This window comes from Rhopalosiphum padi, chromosome 3 (assembly GCF_020882245.1).
Source record: "Rhopalosiphum padi isolate XX-2018 chromosome 3, ASM2088224v1, whole genome shotgun sequence".
In the NCBI taxonomy this organism is placed as follows: Eukaryota; Metazoa; Arthropoda; class Insecta; order Hemiptera; family Aphididae; genus Rhopalosiphum; species Rhopalosiphum padi.
Window position 1 is genome coordinate 82466200 of NC_083599.1, and position 14035 is coordinate 82480234.

The 14035-nt window shown below is 55.0% G+C and overlaps 1 non-coding gene across 1 annotated transcript; it reads right to left on the minus strand.

Moving 5' to 3' along the window:
* Positions 1–9167: 9167 nt before the first annotated feature.
* On the minus strand, positions 9168–9325 carry LOC132928102 (5.8S ribosomal RNA). Its single transcript, XR_009661977.1, has one exon. It is a non-coding gene; the product is annotated as a 5.8S ribosomal RNA (ribosomal RNA).
* Positions 9326–14035: the final 4710 nt, after the last annotated feature.

Here is a 14035-nt window from a genome sequence, read left to right on the forward strand (position 1 = left end):
GTTCCTTTTGTAGTCGACTTGGACGCCAAGGTACTTTACTGGGCTCCTCGAGATGACCAGATCGTTCCCGAAACGAATGGTGTACCCGGGTTTCACACCACCTTTGAGAGTAATCACTTGGGTTTTTTGACTAGAGAACTTTAATCCTCTGTCATCAGCCCATTCTATTACTCTGTCGAGTAGGTGTGAAATCCTTTCCTTGGCGATCTTGATGTTAGTCGCCGCGGTTACGATGGCAAGATCGTCCGCGTACGCCACCATTTTCATTTTATCTGAAAGATGTAATTTCAACACTTTATCCATAGACACGTTCCATAATATAGGTCCTAGTTGTGAGCCTTGAGGACACCCCTTGCTAAGCGTGCAGCTCGCTGTTGACTTTCCGATAGTAATATGGGCTTTCCGGCATTCCAGATAGCTTTTAATCATCTCGATGGAATGGGAACTTGCTTCAAGACTAGTGAGGTCATTGAAGAGGACATCCCATTTCAAGTTGTCAAAAGCACCCGAAATGTCCAGAAAGACTCCGACGACTAATTTTTCCTTCCTGTTATCCGTCCAATCAAACAGGGAGTTCATGGCACTAAGCGTCGACTTGTACTGTGTGAACCCGTGTTGATCCGTGGAGAGGTTCCTCGAAATCTCAGCCTTAAGTCTCGTTATTGTGAGCGTCTCTAGTATTTTTCCCAACGTCGGCAATAGACTCACTGGCCTATAGGACTTGGGCTCCGTACGATCTTTATCGCATCCTTTCAACAAGACTACAACTTCCGCATCCTTCCAGCAGCCTGGGAAAAACGAATTTTCCAGGCACCTTCTGTAGAGACGCGTAAGCTGCAGTTTTATGACAGGCCACGCTTTCCTGATTATGGCTGCCGTTAGGCCATCACAGCCAGGAGCTTTGTTGGGACCCACTCGCCAGATTGCTTCCTTCACCTCCTCTGTTGTTAGGTTTGTTTCACGAAACTGGTTGACATGACCTCCTGTCAGGACAACCTCACTTCCATCATGGGGTATGAGTGTGTCCAGCAGAAGGTTTGCCGTTTCCATTGTCGTTTTCGTAAAATGTCCATCCGCTTTCTTAAGTGAAGTTTGCACTTCATTTAATTTGCTTCCTTTCTTAGCCCATTTGTAGACGTTTCCCCAAGGATTAACATTTGCACTGTTGCAGAATGCCTTCCATTGATCGAAACGTCTTCTCCTGATTAGGCTAAGATGGTCATTCCTTAATCTCCTGTATTCTTCCCTGTCCGTTGTCTTATATTGTTTTGTCTTTCTAAAGTTGTTGATCGTTCTGCTTGACACCGTCAGGTCGGAAGACCACCACGGAGGTAGTTTCTTCCGCCTGGATTCGCCATTAAGCGGTATAGATGATATAGCAGCTCTCGTTAGTGAATCCACTATTGAAAGCGCCATTTCATCTATTGAGCCTTCCCCGTGTTCCTCTGTCATGTTCATTACTAGATGAAGCTTGAAAGAGTCCCAATCCGCTTTCGAGACGTTGAAACGTTTTCTCTCGCGTGATTCGGCTCTCACCTCGTCGTAATTCGCCAGGACGTCAAATCTAATTAACCTGTGATCACTGTCCGTCACTTCCGTGATAACATTCCAATTCCTTACGTTATGTTCAAGATCACCAGTCGAGAGGGTAACATCTATATTAGATGTGCCCATCTCTGTTCTTGCATAAGTATTTGGTTTGTTAGCTGTATTGTGAACGACAAGCAATGTGTCTCTTATCATGTCTTCTATCTTTCTGCCTTTAGCTCTGCCTGTGTTATTATAGCCAGGACTAAACCATAAATCGGAATGGGCATTGCTGTCCATCCCAATTACCGTGTCCGTCCTGAGCGAAGCTAGAATGTTTCTCAGTTTAGTTATCTTATTAAGTATTGGTATACTAAATTTAAAGTATGCCGAAACAAAGTTGATGGATTTCTGGTTTTTCTGTTTGACCGATACGACCGTGAAATTCGTTTCCGATAGGGAGTCTATTCTTAATACCTCTATGTCAGGGTTAAATACGACAATAGCGGAGCCGGACCTCGAGTCCGATCCCACGATCGTCCTGATAGGGTTGTGATCTAGACCTGGAATTCGAGCACCTCTAGTGGGCGGCTCTTGGACCAGGGCTAAATCGATGTTATTTTGAATACAGTACTCCCTAAGTTGTTCCGCTACCATAAACTGACCATTCATGTTTAGCTGCACTATCCTGATTTGATTTCGTCGATTTATTGTTGTTGGCATGTTGGATCTTTATAGTCCGTTTTCCTGACAGCGTTGTCTATTGCCTTGTTTCTCTCCCTACAGAATTTAGAGTGTGCGACGTGGTTTCCACCACAGTTCGCACATTTAGGAGAATCCTGTTTCTTCGCACAGACCGTATCTTTATGTCCCTTTTCCCCACAGTGTGTGCATGTCGGAGTCGTTTCCTTGCAGAAAACTTCCCGGTGACCGTACTTAAGGCACCTAAAGCATTGCTGGAAGTCGAAATACTCCGACACCCTGCAATTAGACATGCCCAAGTACACCCTGCCTGCCTTAAGGAGCATGCTGTGTATATCCGGTCTGACTTCGCAGACCCACCAAACCGTATCCTTTTCCCTCGGACCACGTCTGAAAATCGGCCTGATCTTGTCCGTGGCCGCTTCTTCGACTAAACTACCCAGACTGGTGTTCTGCGCTAAGATGTTTCTTGCTATCTCGCCCGGTAATAGAGATATGTCTACATCGTAGATCATAAGCATAGGCCATTTTGCGGGTTTCAGTTGAACATCCGTTCGCTCTTCCGTTATCGATTTTAATGCCTTATATGTGGCCTCGTCAGCCGCCACTATTTGTAGTTCCTTTTTGTCTCCTTTGGTAGTAACCGTCTGTCTCGTTATCTTTGGCGCTCCATTCTTTTTAACTATGTCAGCCCAAATTGTTTTCTTTGTATTGTTCATGTCGTCTCCAACATCGACCACGAAAACCCTTTGGGGCGCTTGATTCTTCAGGCCTTCTAGTTTTTGTTTCCTAGATTTCCGTCCCGTAGAGGCGTCAGTGTCTTCTCCACTAGGCCCGGAGTCTCCTTTCCTCTTCGGGTTCTTTTTCTTTTTCGTTTTAACCTCCACGAATTCCGCATCTGTAGCAGCATCTGACGTCATCTCTGTGTCCGTTCTGCCGGCACCATCAGCAATTCTTACCTGTTTTTTGGCTTTCAGCGCGTTCTTGCGTCGTCTGTTCCTAGAAACTTCTTGTCCTTTGGCGACTGGTACTTCAATGGAAGAACCTTGTTGTTCGGTGTTGACTTTCTCCTTTACTGTTTTCTCTATTTTAGTCTTGCTCATTTTTTCCGTTTCCTCCGAAGCCCTTGCCTCCCAAAGTCTTCCGAGAAGAATTGCGTTCTCCATAACCAAGTCGGTGACTAGCTCTTGGTATGCTTCATTCACTGCATGGATGTCTCTCGAGACAGACATAGAGATCTTCTTCTTGGCCACTTCTGAAATTACTATCTCACTCAGTTTGGCACCAAGTCTAACCGCCATAGTCTTAAATTCCTTCGCTAAATTCTCCCCTATACCCGGACTAATCGGATTTTCCGCCGAGAGGGTTTTAGCTTGTTGTTCTTCGTTCTCCTTCATTTTTTTCCTTACTGCTAAATCTGTATCGTTATTTGCTTGCTTTTCCGGTGTTTTCTCCGCTCGTTTTCTTACTAGCATTCCACTTGGTGTCATCCTCATGTTTGGTGGCAGTTCCCCATCACTGGTGATTGACATATCACTGTCACTGCTTTTCCCTCCCCTGAGTCTCATCGGTCGTCTTTGTATGCTGTATGTTTTTAATGGTTCATCGTCCGAGCTTGATAAATCTTCTCCAATTCTATCCCTTGCTCTTGGAGTAGGCATTTGTGGCCTTTTTCTTATACTGTCATCTACACCGGATACTTTTTCCTCTGAACGCCTCTCCCTTGACACTTCGTCATTGATCCAGTGTCTAAGATCCTGGGTCTGTACGTAGGAATAGTCCTCCTCCGGTAGAATGGGATATACCCTTTTTCTTCTCCTGGTATCCTCTGGATCCGAAGTTGTGTACAAGCCGTGCAAAAGCCTCTTCAATTGTAACTCCTCATACATGCTATCCGGAATGAAGTGAGCATACATGTTGTAAGGTGGAGGAGGATACATATCCTCTTCCCTGAGCCTCCTCTCTTCCTTGGCTAAGGCGTAGAGTCGGCACTTTTCATTTTCCATATCCTTTCTCTTTATTTCTTTCTCCATCCTTTTCCTTTTTGCTTCCTTGATTGACTCTAGAGCCGGGTTACCTGTAGTTTTGTCTTTCTTGGTAGAATCTCCGAACGTGAAGAAAGGGTCGTTTGAATCCTTGGAAAGATCCGGAGTACTCCTTCTAATGCTTCTGTTCCTATTCTCCCATTCGGCGATTTGTTGTTCTCGATTTTCCCTTGCTCTCTTATATTCTTCCTTGACCCTGGTTGCTAGTTCATTCCCTACTTCCCCCCAATTAAATGGGTCGTTCCTTTTCCCCTTCTTATTTTCCAAGATATTTCTATTTTCCTCTTCGATGTCCTCCAATACTTGTCTCCTTGACCTTGAAGTCCCCGGCACGTTAATAGCAGCCGCATGTTGCGCGCTCTCCGTGTTACTGTTAAGGGATGTGAGGGAATCAAAGTGCGTAGACCCAAGCTCCCTCCTCAGAGAAGATGACGAGAAAGATCTACGGGGATTTAGGTCCCTCATGCCGATATTCTCCTGATTGCCTTCCTGGACCTCATTACCCCTTCCTGCCATTATTGGTGGCGGAAAAGAGTAACTTTATGTCCCTTATTTGGAAAATCCCTTAAAGGGATTTTATTGAAAAACGCTTGAAAATCACCCAATTGCTTGAGGTGATGATCAGGACTAGCTGTAACGAGTATTGGAAAACTCTGTTGCAATTAAAATTTTTATGTCCCTTATTCAAAAATCCCTTGGGGGGGCATTTTTGTGTATCTTAAACCAAAACGAACGCACTTTGTTCCAGCCCTCTAAGTTGAAAATTGAGGGAGTTACGGCCACTCAAAAACTGAGGGGTGGAAATTTTGGGGGGGGGTAATTTTTGGTATGTTATGCCCTTTACTGTGTCAAGGATGTTGCTTGAAGTCCGGTGTCCCTCGGACCAATATTGGCCGAGATACGGCCGTTTGAAAATACGACTATGCGGCCTTTGAAAGGCGCACTTAGTACGAAGACAAAAAGCTGAACCGCAAACGTATCTTGTGTATTGCCTAGGAGTTATGACTTTTCGAAAAGTCCTTAAAACCGACTTACACGGTCGCCAAACCGGATTACCCGGCGATCGTCGGGTAGACACCTGGTTTTACCGTGTAAGTATATTTGACGCGATGAAAATTATTCTAAGTCCCGGGCGGCGCTCCGGCGACGCATACACCGGATGGGACCCTGGTACTTAGCGGGTAATAAAAACGCTCTTAAATCAATATAAGTCCGCTTAGGCTTTACCTAGAAACGTAAAATTAGACTTAAAGTACTCACCGATTTTTGGCCGAATAGTGGATATGCGACACGTCTTTTTCGGAAACAGCAAATGAGTTAAGTCCCGAGTTTCCACGAAAACACGGTATTTCACCCAAAAACGCGGTTCCGCAAAAATTTCAATTCGCACAAATTCGCTAAGTCCGGTAAGTAGGTCACCGGAAGAGCAGGTCGGCGAACTCAGACTTGCCTTACACGTGTTTGAGAAATCCCCACCACAATCGGGTTAGGGCCTATCTATTAACACGGGGAAATCTAAGAACTAGGACTTACGCAAAGGTTTTCGACGGAGCTGCACGAGGTACACTTTAAAACGTTCGAAACACTTAACTGCACAAAGGAACGCACTTTTTAGAAAAAACGCACACGAACTGACGAAGTTAACTCACATGCCGTAAAATTCCGCAAGAGCGCGCTGCGCGGAGCTCGAGTAACGTGGAGAACACACGTCCGCACTACGCCGCTGTCGAAACGGCACTAGTAGATAGGGACAGTGAGAATCTCGTTAATCCATTCATGCGCGTCACTAATTAGATGACGAGGCATTTGGCTACCTTAAAAGAGTCATAGTTACTCCTGCCGTTTACCCGCGCTTGCTTGAATTTCTTCACGTTTATTCAGAGCACTGGGCAGAAATCACATCGCGTCAACACCCGTCCCGGGCCATCGCGATGCTTTGTTTTAATTAGACAGTCGGATTCCCCTGGTCCGTGCCAGTTCTGAGTTGACCGTTACATGGCGGTCGATCCGGCTACGCGGCCGACGGCGCGGCGGCCGGACCGCCCGGTGACGGCGAACCGACACCGGAGCGGACGGCCGGCCGCGACGCGGCCAGCGACCGAAGCTCGGTGGTTCCACGGTCGGCGGACGGCGACGAGCCCGCGACCGCCTCGAGGCTCCCGGTCCGGAGACCGGGCGCACGGGCGACGGCCGGGGGTGTCGCCAGCACCGCCTACGCTTCTACGACGACCCGAACCCGATCCGCCACGCTCCTCAGAGCCAATCCTTATCCCGAAGTTACGGATCGGTTTTGCCGACTTCCCTTACCTACATTATTCTATGCGGCTAGAGGCTGCTCACCTCGGAGACCTGCTGCGGATATCGGTACGAACCGACGCGAAGACTCCGCGTGGCCCTCTCTCGAATTTTCAAGGTCCGCGTGGGGGTCACGGACACCGCCGCAACGAGCGGTGCTCTTCGCGCTCGCGTCCCTATCGCCCGGCTAGAGGATTCCAGGGACGTACAACGCTCACAGAGAAAAGAGAACTCTTCCCGGACCCCCCGGCGGCTTCTTCGAGTTCATTCCGGTCGCCCGGACGAGACAAAAGAGCCCCGAACACTAGGGAGCGGTTCCGCGTCGGGTTCCGGAATACGGACCGGATTCCCTCTCGCCCCATGGGCGATTCGAAAACGCCTTCGCCCGTGGTACGAGGATCTCTCCCCGGGCTTAGGATCGACTGACTCTTGGACAACGGCTGTTCACAAGAAACCCTTCTCCACGGCAGCCCCCGAGGGCCCCTCTCGAGTATTTGCTACTACCACCAAGATCTGCACCGACGGCGGCTCCAGGCGGTCTCGCGACCTGCCCTTCGACGCACACCGCCGCGCCATCCTACTCGTCGGGGCTTGCCGGGACCGGCCGCCGCGAGCGACGACCGGCCCCACTATGCCGCCGACGGCCGAGTATAGGCACGACGCTCCAGCGCCATCCATTTTCAGAGCTAGTTGCTTCGGCAGGTGAGTTGTTACACACTCCTTAGCGGATTCCGACTTCCATGGCCACCGTCCTGCTGTCATCAGCAACCAACGCCTTTCATGGTCTCTGAATACGCGTCGATTTCGGCGCCTTAACTCGGCGTTCGGTTCATCCCGCAGCGCCAGTTCTGCTTACCAAAAATGGCCCACTAAGCGCCTAGGGTTCCGTCGCCGGCTTCGCACGCGGTTCACGCGGTGTACCAGGTAAAGCCGGCGATCTCACCCATTTATAGTTTGAGAATAGGTTGAGGTCGTTTCGGCCCCAATGTCCTCTAATCATTCGCTTTACCGTATGAGACATCCTCCGTGTTACGAGCGTGTTGTTACCGCGCCGTACAGCGCGGAGTCCCACCGGCGTCCGTACGCCCGCGAACGGGCGGGACACATCGGCGCCAGCTATCCTGAGGGAAACTTCGGATGGAACCAGCTACTAGATGGTTCGATTAGTCTTTCGCCCCTATACCCAGCTCAGACGATCGATTTGCACGTCAGAATCGCTGCGGACCTCCATCAGGGTTTCCCCTGACTTCATCCTGGCCAGGCATAGTTCACCATCTTTCGGGTACCAACGTGTGCGCTAAGGGTGCGCCCCCGGACGGCCGAAGCCGACCTGGCGGAGACGCCCCCGGACTGCGGACCAGCGCGACTTTGAACGCCGGTGGGTTCGGTCGCTAGGCCATCGTCCGCACCGTAAACGGTTCACTTTCATTGCGCCAAACGTGGTTTTTCATAAGATCACCGTTGACTCGCGCACACGTTAGACTCCTTGGTCCGTGTTTCAAGACGGGTCGGAAAGTAGCCCGAAACTCGTCGCCGACCGACGGGACCCCGCCTGCGACGGGGCCGCGTCGACGGTTCTTGCCGTCGGGCGAGCCGACCAGGAGCACCGGGGTTCGGCGCGAACGGTCACGCCGAGACGCGACCGCCGCGACGAACCGCCACCCGGGCCCTTCGGCCGGCGCCCAACGAGTCGCGACGTCCGCTAACCGAGCGAAAGATCCGGCCGGCGGTTAGACCGACCGTGAATTCGCCCGGCGGGGACTCGCGGGCTCTGTCCGTTTACACCCGAACGGTTTCACGTTCTTATGAACTCTCTCTTCAAAGTTCTTTTCAACTTTCCCTCACGGTACTTGTCCACTATCGGTCTCGTGGCCGTATTTAGCCTTAGATGGAGTTTACCACCCGCTTCGGGCTGCACTCTCAAGCAACCCGACTCGAAGGCGCGGTCCGATCCCGGAACGCTGTGACGGCCTCTACTGGCCTGGCACCATCTGCGGGCCATGGCCCCGTTCAAGGGAGACTTGGACCGTCACGTGCGCCCCGGCAACGAGGCCGGCCCGTACGCCACAACTCCCATACGTGCCGCGACACAAAAGTGCGCGGCGGGATTCGGCGATGGGCTTTTCCCTGTTCGCTCGCCGCTACTGGGGGAATCACGGTTGTTTTCTTTTCCTCCGCTTATTAATATGCTTAAATCCGGCGGGTAGTCCCGCCTGATCTGAGGTCGGAACGTATCGGTGTGTTTGTGTTTTTTTTCTTAACACGGCAGCCTGCGGTCCGCGCTCCGTCCGTACGGCGACCGTCCGCGTCCGCTTCTCGGAAGCCGGAGAGGTGTCTCTAGGACTCTCAGCCGACCCGGCCGCGCTCTCGCGCGGCGGGCGGACGGGGACGTGCCGTTTTACGGCGCGAGAACCCGTGACTGTTTGCCGTCACAACTTGGGCGGACGACCGGAGGCGGGCGCCGTCGCCGTCGCCGCGAGGCAGACGGCGGGGCGTCGTTCCCCGGTCGAACCGCCAATCTCGCGCAGCCGGAGCGGCCGACGGTCTCCCGTCGGACGCCTGCCGGCGGCGCATCGGTCTGGCCGAGTATCCGGTATACGACCCTCAGACAGGCGTGGCCCGGGACCCGCGGGTCACCGAGGCCGCAATGTGCGTTCGACTGGTCGATGTTCGTATAACCTGCGGATTACACGACGACGCGCAGATAGCTGCGGTCTTCATCGATCCACGAGCCAAGTGATCCGCCGTTCGGGGTCGGGTGTTTTTTTTTTTTGTTTGTCGACGAAATTTCTGCGCCACGCGTGCGCGCGGCGCAAGGTCTTTCGACGGTAACCATCTTTCGGTCGACGCTTGGTCGGGGGTCGCGGCGCGCGGGCGGTCGGCGAGCTAGTCGCGAGCGCACGCGGCCACGGGGTCGGATTAGGCGCGCGCGAGACCGGCGTGGGACGCCGGTGCCGCGGGCCCGTCTCTAATGATCCTTCCGCAGGTTCACCTACGGAAACCTTGTTACGACTTTTACTTCCTCTAAACGGCCGAGTTCGGTCATCTTCCCGGTCGCGCGACGACCCAGCCCCCGAGGGGGCCGAATAACGCGCGTCCAGTCCGAAGACCTCACTGCGGTCGTTCAATCGGTAGTAGCGACGGGCGGTGTGTACAAAGGGCAGGGACGTAATCAACGCGAGCTGATGACTCGCGCTTACTGGGAATTCCTCGTTCACGTGGAAAAATTGCAAGCCACGATCCCTAAGCACGAAGGAGGTTCAGCGGGTTACCCGGAAGCCTGTCGGCCCAGGAATGTTAACACACGCTGATTCCTTCAGTGTAGCGCGCGTGCGGCCCAGAACATCTAAGGGCATCACAGACCTGTTATCGCTCAGTCTCGTGCGGCTATTTTCGTCCGCCGCCTGTCCCTCTAAGAAGAGTTTAAGCTCCTGGGAGCCGGCGGTAGCCCTAGTAACGTATCGTGATCCGCCGGCGACGGCCGCGAACACGGCGCGCTTCACCGCGGAGCCCGACGCACGACTGACGCGCGCCGACCAGAGGTTGCCCCCCGGCCGACACACGCCCGCCGCACGCAGGGACGCGGATGGCGCGGCCGCGCCCGACGACCGCCGTGGACGACGGGCGAACGCGTTCGGGGATACCGGGCCGAGCCGACGGAGACGCGAACACGGACGGCCGAAACCGCCCGCGCCGCGCCCACCGCCGACCCGGGTTTACCCGCCTAGTTAGCAGGACAGAGTCTCGTTCGTTATCGGAATTAACCAGACAGATCGCTCCACCAACTAAGAACGGCCATGCACCACCACCCACCGAATCAAGAAAGAGCTCTCAATCTGTCAATCTTTCCGGTGTCCGGGCCTGGTGAGGTTTCCCGTGTTGAGTCAAATTAAGCCGCAGGCTCCACTCCTGGTGGTGCCCTTCCGTCAATTCCTTTAAGTTTCAACTTTGCAATCATACTTCCCCCGGAACCGAAAAGCTTCGGTTTCCCGGAAGCTGCCCGCCGGGTCGTTAATGAAACGCCGGCGGATCGCTAGCTGGCATCGTTTACAGTTAGAACTAGGGCGGTATCTGATCGCCTTCGAACCTCTAACTTTCGTTCTTGATCATACGAGAACGTACTTGGCAAATGCTTTCGCGTCAGTTCGTCTCGAGACGATCCAAGAATTTCACCTCTAACGTCTCGGTACGAATGCCCCCGCCCGTCTCTGTTGATCATTACCTCCGGTCCCGAAAACCGGCCCGGCGGGACGCGCGGGCGACTGGCGCCCGCGGCCCGGCGGCCCGCGCACGGAAACGCCCCGGAGGGCGATTTCGCGCGCCCGCGAAGGGCGGAGATGCGCGGGACCGAGGTCTTGTTCCATTATTCCATGCGACCAGTATTCAGGGCCTTTTGACGAGACGGCCGTGAAGCCGCCCCGCCAGATTTGAGCCTGCTTTGAGCACTCTAATTTGTTCAAAGTAAACGTGTCGGCCCGCCGACGGCACTCGGTGAAGAGCACCGCGCAGCAAGATTGGAGTAGGCGGCCGCCGTCGTCGAACCCCGACGGCCAAGCGACGCGTGGCCGCGTGGCGCGCCGGAAGCACGAGACACGTGTCCGCCTGCCGACAATACGTCCGGCCGACGTGCCGGTAACTAACACCCCGAGACGGCTGACGAGCGCGACGACGGCCGCGCCGACGGGACACGTGGTCCCGCGACACGACCGGCCGCGACACGCCGGACCGCCAGGGTGGTCCGGCACCGCCCAGACACAGATCCGACTACGAGCTTTTTAACCGCAACAACTTTAATATACGCTATTGGAGCTGGAATTACCGCGGCTGCTGGCACCAGACTTGCCCTCCAATTGATCCTCGTTTAAAGGTTTTAAAGTGTTCTCATTCCGATTACGGGGCCTCGGATGAGTCCCGTATCGTTATTTTTCGTCACTACCTCCCCGTTCCGGGAGTGGGTAATTTGCGCGCCTGCTGCCTTCCTTGGATGTGGTAGCCGTTTCTCAGGCTCCCTCTCCGGAATCGAACCCTGATTCCCCGTTACCCGTTACCACCACGGTAGGCATGGAACCTACCGTCGACAGTTGATAAGGCAGACATTTGAAAGATGCGTCGCCGGTACGGAGACCGTGCGATCAGCTCGAAGTTATTCAGAGTCACCAGGTCTTTGCGCGGGCCGCGATCGGGACGCGCACGAAGCGCGCCGCGACGGGCCGGTTTTGATCTAATAAAAGCGTTCCTCCCGCACGCGACACCCGAGGGCGCCGCGACGGTCGGAACTCTGTCGGCATGTATTAGCTCTAGAATTACCACAGTTATCCAAGTAACTTGGGTACGATCTAAGGAACCACAACTGATTTAATGAGCCTTTCGCGGTTTCACCTTAATGCGGCTTGCACTGAGACATGCATGGCTTAATCTTTGAGACAAGCATATGACTACTGGCAGGATCAACCAGGGATCTCGGTTTTACAACAACTGCGCCCCGTGTGACGCGCGCGCTGACGCACGACGCGACACCCGGGACGCGTGCTTCCGAGCGCCGGTCCGCCCGGGGGCGGGCCGACGCCGAGGGCGGTCGCACGACAGCGAGACCGCTGGGGTCCCGGCGTGCGACCGACCGCGGTTCGTGTGAGAATACGAGGGCCCGACGGGAGCGCTGTGGACACGCGCGGGCACCCGACCCGACCGCAATCGCCGCGGCCGTGATGGCGTTGGCTAGAGCGGCCGACTTGTGGCGGGCGCCACACGCGATACGCACCCGTCGCAACGTAACTCGCGTTGACGAGAGTTGAGGGAGACCGGCGGACCGCCGTCCTGTGCGGACGGCACCCGCCGGAATCGCCTCTCTCGCCCGTTTTGTAAAGGTCCCCAGCCGAGATCGTGGGGGAAGCCGGGACGCGACGCGAAGTCCGTCGTCCCGGGGCTTCGCCCCGGCGACCGCCGGGCACGGCGACGATGGCCGGCCGCGGCGGGAATGTTCTGGCGTCGAGAGTTCGTATCTTGCGAAACGGTAACGGGAGTCGTCATCGGTTGAGCGATGTGTGTCGCGCTGCCGACCCACCGGTAGGAGGGCCCGCAGCGCCAGTCGAGGTTTGCCACTCGGCGTGCGAGATGGGTCGGTCGCCGAAACGTGGACGGATACCAACTCGGCGCCGATGCCGGGCACGCCCTCGCCAAGAACTGGCGGGGCGAGAACGGCACGGCTGAGTTGGACGCGTCGGCTTCGGCGTCGCCCGTGGCTTTGCTGTCGTGTACCGTGATCGGTGATCCGACGGCCGGCTGATCGCCGACCGACCGACCGGCCGCTCACAAATATACAAAAACTCGGGTCCAACCGTCCGCCATGCAAAACCGCACGTGCGTAGCGGTCATCGCGCCGACACGCGGTCCACGCGTCCATGACGGTGCGTAGCGGTGTTCCGGGTACTCGTGTCGACGCGCGTAGCGGCGTGCCGAGGTCGGACCGTAAACTGAAAAAATGTCGAAAACCCTACGACCGATATCACTTTCGGATAGGTTTAGACGATTCCGACGAGAATACCTCTGAGGTTCGTCGACGTAAAAACAACCGGTAACGAGTTATTCCGCTGGCAACGAAAAGAAGTTAAAAATTCGATTTCGACGTCGGCCGAACTCGAAACGCCCGGGATGCCGGTACGTGACCTACCCCGACACCGCGGACTAACGCGTTACTCGATCCTAGAAAATTTTTTTTTTCCAAATCTAAACCCGTCGCGACGGCCGTACCCGCCGCGGCACCGGTACGGACGACGACCGCCGTGCCCGGACCGCGGAGGTCGGACTCGGGGAAAAAAAAAAATTTTCAATCTCGACGCGACCGCCGTGACCGACGCGTACGACGCGTACCCGGACCGTAGGTCAGCGTCCGGAGAGCCGCGGGAAAAAAAAAATTTCGACACGGCAGAGGTGCCGCGCTCCGCCGGCGACGCGATACGGGCACAGGGCAAGCGCCACGGTCGGTCCGCGGTCTCCGGGTGACTTACGGGGAAAATGAAATTTCACCGCCTACGCCCCCGTGCGCCGAGGGTTACCGGGGACCGGACGACCGCTCCGCCGGGGCCGCGGTCGGGGTCCCGGGGAAAAAAAAAATAATTTTTAAACTCGACGCGACCGCCGCGACCGACGCGTACGACGCGTGCCTACACCGACCGTGGGCGCCCGGATCGCCGGAGGAGGAAAAAAATTTTCGACCCGGCCGAGGGGCAGCGCTCCGCGGGCGACCGCCGGGGTACCGGGCGACCCGCGGAGAAAATCAGATTTCGCCGTCAGCGTGCCGTGCCCGACGGGGAACCGGCGAACCGACGACCGCACCGCCGGGTCGGAGAAAAAAAAAAAAAATTATTTTTCATCCCGAGTCCGCGCGGTCGACCGACGCGAACGACGCGTGCCGCGACCCACGGCGGGCGTCCGGAGCGCAGGTGGAGAAAAAAAATTTTTCGGCCCGT